This window comes from Callorhinus ursinus, unplaced genomic scaffold, assembly GCF_003265705.2.
Source record: "Callorhinus ursinus isolate GAN/ISIS: 27379988/994484 unplaced genomic scaffold, GSC_fseal_2.0 scaffold17, whole genome shotgun sequence".
In the NCBI taxonomy this organism is placed as follows: Eukaryota; Metazoa; Chordata; class Mammalia; order Carnivora; family Otariidae; genus Callorhinus; species Callorhinus ursinus.
In genome coordinates, this window is record NW_027397079.1 from 39,211,132 (window position 1) to 39,215,916 (window position 4,785).

The window sequence follows — 4,785 nt, forward strand, 5'->3', positions numbered from 1 at the left end:
ATTTGCCTAGAACTTTTTAGTTTCAGCCTCGGAGTCTACACTTACGTTGTCCTCTGCCTGGATCACTCTCTCTCCCAGAGAGCTTCATGGCTCCTTTCCTCTCCGTTTACATCTCTGTTCATATGCAGCCTTATCAGAGAGGCCTTCCCAGGCCATCCTCTATACTGGTACCCATCTCCTACCCCACCACCCAGGGAGCTGCCCCTGTAACTCTGTTATTTTGACTTGTTTTTATGCCACTGTCACTACCTGATATATTTATTTGTCCCTCTATACATCCATTAAAAACCTCCACGAGATGAGACTTCGTCTGTTCATTGCTATATACACAGCACCCAGAGCAGGGCAGGCACTTGGTAGGTGTTCAATAAATGTTTGTTGATTGAATGAGTACTTTCTAGCTCACACATATTTTATCAGAAGTACCTAGCACTATCTCTTCAAAGCGTTTAGGCTTTTGGAATCCTGAAATGAGAGACTATGGGCTTCCAGCTCTGTCTGTTCTTTTGTGTGTGTGTGTGTTTTCTTTTTTATTATTTTCTTTTATTATTTTTTTGTTCAGCTCTGTCTCTTCTTTATGCTGAGGAAGTGAAACAAGTAAAATTATTTGCTTGGGATAGGTAGAATGGAGGAGAAAACTGACAGTTCGTATTTCAAAAATATTATCACCAAGGCAGTTCTTACTTCTCACTTTCCTGAGTCCACAGGCTTGTAGGTTCTAAAGTAGAGAATGATTTTTTGAGTTTTTTTGTAAAAGCCAAAACATTATTTCTGTGTGGAAATTTGAGGTCTGTTATCACTTGATTTACTCCACCATCCTCAACCAGCTTTGGTTCACTCTTTTGTATTATGTGTGAATCTTTTCAGTTCTCACAAGCAGTGTTGCTTAATATATCTTTTATCCCTCTTCCTCCTTTCCCCCTGCTATGCTCAATCTCATTCAATAAATGTTTACATAGAAAAAAAATTTACCCAGTTAGGAGCCCTTAAGCAATGCTCAGTGTTGTTTTCCAAATTAGGTTTTATTAGTGACATATCTAAGGGTGCATATCTTAGGGTGGACCAGCTTGTCTCAGTTTGCCCTGAACTTTCTTGGTTTTAGCCCTAAAAATTCTATATCCCAGGAAGCCACCCAGTCCCTGCCAAACTGGACAGTTAGCCACCCTACATCATGATGTGTCAATATCCTCTGTAATTGAAAGTATCTGATACTTCAGCAAAATTGCAATTTAGGATATTCACTCACTATGTATTTATTGAGCCCCTACTCTGTGGCAAACAAAAATTAAGTCCCTACTCTGTTGGAGCTTAAAATCCACATTAGGGGAGGAAAAATAGAGCAGGGAGTAGATAATAGGCAAGTAACACTTGAGTAAGTTTCAAATCATTTTCATGGAGTGGAGTAGTTCCACAGTAATAGAGAGGGCCTGGGTGCTGCTCAGGAATGTGACAAGGATATGACCACCTGGCTGAGACTTGAACGATGGGAAGGCAGCCAGGCAAAGCCCTAAACGATGAGAAAGCCCTGAACAATGAGAAAAGAGCTCTGAAGCAGGTACATGTGTATGCTACATAACAATACGTGTGCACGAACAAAGGGAAAAGTGGTGAGAACTAAACTAGGAGAGCTGGAAAGAGATAGATCACATTAGGCCCTGTGGGCCATTGGAAGGAATTTGGAATTTATCCTAAGTGCAATGAAAGCGTATTTAAGTAAATGAATGACATGCTGATATACATTTTTAAAAGACTACTTTTGTCCTATTTGGAGAATGGCCTGCAGGGGACAAGAGAAGAACCAGGAAGCCCACTGAGGAGACTATGACAGCAACTGGGGAGTGAGATCATGGTAGACTGAACTAGGGCAGTGGTGGTAGAGGGGGTGAGAGGTCATCCAATTCAGAGCACGAATTCTGGAGACAGAACAGACAAGACTTGACAGATTGGATGTGGGGTGTGAAAAGAGCCATTAAGAATGGCTCCTAGGGTTTTGACCTGATGGCAGGGTGGATTAAAATGTCAATAACTGAGTTGGGAAAAAGTTAAGGAGAAGTTAGTGGGGCAAAAATCAAGAGTTCTTTAAGACATTTATTAGTGAGATGCTTACTATGGAGAACTAGAGACAGCCAGCCGGCAGTTTGATATATGAGTGGAACACAAGGGACCGGTCAGGGCTAGAAATACAAATTTGGGTGTCTTCAAACTGGCATGGCATTTTACAAGGTGAAACTGGACAGAGTGGAAAAGCTGGTTAGAGGAGCAAAGCCTGAGGCACTTTCCCAGAAAGGCTGGAGAGTGGAGGAAAAGCCGAGAACCAGCACAAACATGCAGAACAAAAACTTGAGAAGGAGCAGGTATGAAGGAAGAAGGAACACTCAGTGCATGTGCTATCTTAGAAGCCAATTAAAAACAAATTATTTCAAGAAGAGAGTGGTTAAAGTGGATCAAATGTTACTGGTTGGTCCAAGAAAATGAGGACTGAAAATTGATCACTTCCCTTGGATTCTTTGGCACTGCTTTTTAAAAAATATAATCCTCATATACACTACCCACTTATAAAATTTTATACTCATATAAAAATGTCATAATACTCATATAAAATACTCACAATACTTATATAAAAAATGATCCCACAGTGCCCTAAAGTTGTAACTTTCATTTTTCAAAGATTAATAAAAACTGTTTTTTTTCTTTTCTCATTTCTTTTTTTTTTAGAGAGAGCATCCCAGGCAGCCTCCTCGCTCCCCCAGGGCAGAGCCTGACTTGAGACTCCATCCCAGGATCCTGAGATCATGACCTGAGCTGAAATCAAGAGTCACACGTTCAACCAAATGCGTCACCCAGGTGCCCCTGAATAAAAACTTCTTTTATTTAATGAGGGATGATCATTCTTCAGAACAAAATAATATGAATATAGCCTGGAATAAGGATTAGGAAGGAAAAAAGCTGAACTGAGAAAAATACTATGACAACTCACATATCTAGACAAAGGTATTATCAAGGTGTTAAGAAACTGTGTTAAAAAGGCAAGGTACGGTGGCGCCTGGGTGGCTCAGTCGTTAAGCGTCTGCCTTCAGCTCAGGTCATGATCCCAGGTCCTGGGATTGAGCCCCACATCGGGTTCCCTGCTCCTTGGGAAGCCTGTCTCTCCCTCTATCACTCCCCCTGCTTGTGTTCTCTCTCTCTCGCTGTGTCTCTCTGTCAAATAAATAAACAAAATCTTAAAAAAAAAAGGTACAAGTTGAGAAAATACAAATATTTACAAAAAGTATACAAATACAGTATACAAAAAAGGATTAGTATATATATATAAAAGAGCTAACAAATTAACAGCCAAGAACTAAAATGAACAAAAGATACAGAGATAGGAAATTCACAAAAGAGAAGAAATACAAGTATCCAATAAACATAACTTAAGATATACACCGGTATTATGAAAAAACAACCAACCACAACCTCGCTAATCAAAGAAATTACTTGTATCTAAAGCATTATTCCATTATTGAAAAATAATGGTAATTTTTAAAGAATTGGATTACAAGACTAGAAGTATAAGTCACAAAAAAATAATTGTCATTAAGCTGGATGGTGAGATAAATGTTTATTTTTTCTCCATTTCTCTTTCTTTCTTTCAGATTTTATTTATTTATTTATTTGAGAGAGAGAGAGAAAAACAGCATGAGAGGGGAGAGGGTCAGAGGGAGAAGCAGACTCCCCGCCGAGCCGGAAGCCCGATGTGGAACTGGATCCCAGGACTCCGGATCATGACCTGAGCCGAAGGCAGTCGCTTAACCAACTGAGCCACCCAGGCACCCTCCATATCTACATTTTTCAAATATTTCTACAACACCCATGTATTATTTTGTAATAAGCTTTTAATTTTATTTACATACAAAGCAATTGCGTGGAATTGGCAATTCAGTATGAACCCAGGAGATACATTTGTAAAATAAAACATTGCTGATGTCACATTTCCATCTTTTTTAAAATTTAAAGTAATCTCTACATCCAACATGGGGCCAAAACTTACAACCCCCAGATCAAGAGTGCTATGCTCACAGTCACGGACTGAGCCAGCTAGGCACCCAGGTCATCCATCATGTTTTAACGACAGTTTTATTGGTCATTATCTAGGTTTTAACACTTCTCCCCTTCCTACTGTTTTTTTTTTTTTTTTTCCGCTTTAGCTCCTGCAAAAGGCAGGGGAATAAAAAATAAGATACCTTTGACATTGGTTGGCATATCTGCTAAAAATTTTAGTATAGGAGCCTCTCCTATAACTGGCATATTTCCTTCTCCGCTCCCGCTTGCACCCGAGGCACACACTGCACTGTGCACGGGCACTGTATTCTTACAGAAAGCTTGGACAGTAAGTACGATGCCGGTGTTCGCCTCTTACCACATGCAATAAGTCCTCCACTCAATCACTATTACTGTGCACAGATGATACCTGCACAAGAGTAGTCTTCGGTATCACTATCTCCCACCCCCACCATCTCAAGTGTTGACTTCACAGTCAAAGTCGGACTCCTTGTTTTTCCCCTCCTGGTGAGAGGAATCCGGAGAAACGTATTGGGAAAACAGACATAATGTCTTAGGTTAAGAATCCAGGTCTTCCCACAGAAACCCTGTTGCCAAACCCGAGCTCTGGCCAAACCCAGCCTCCCCCTCCAGGTCTCCTCAGCCATCGCGTTCCCTTCTCTCTCGCACCCAGGGAGCTCCGCTCGAGCCCCGCCTCCGACACGCCCCGAGCGCCTGACGTCACCACGCGCGCCGTGCCGCGCC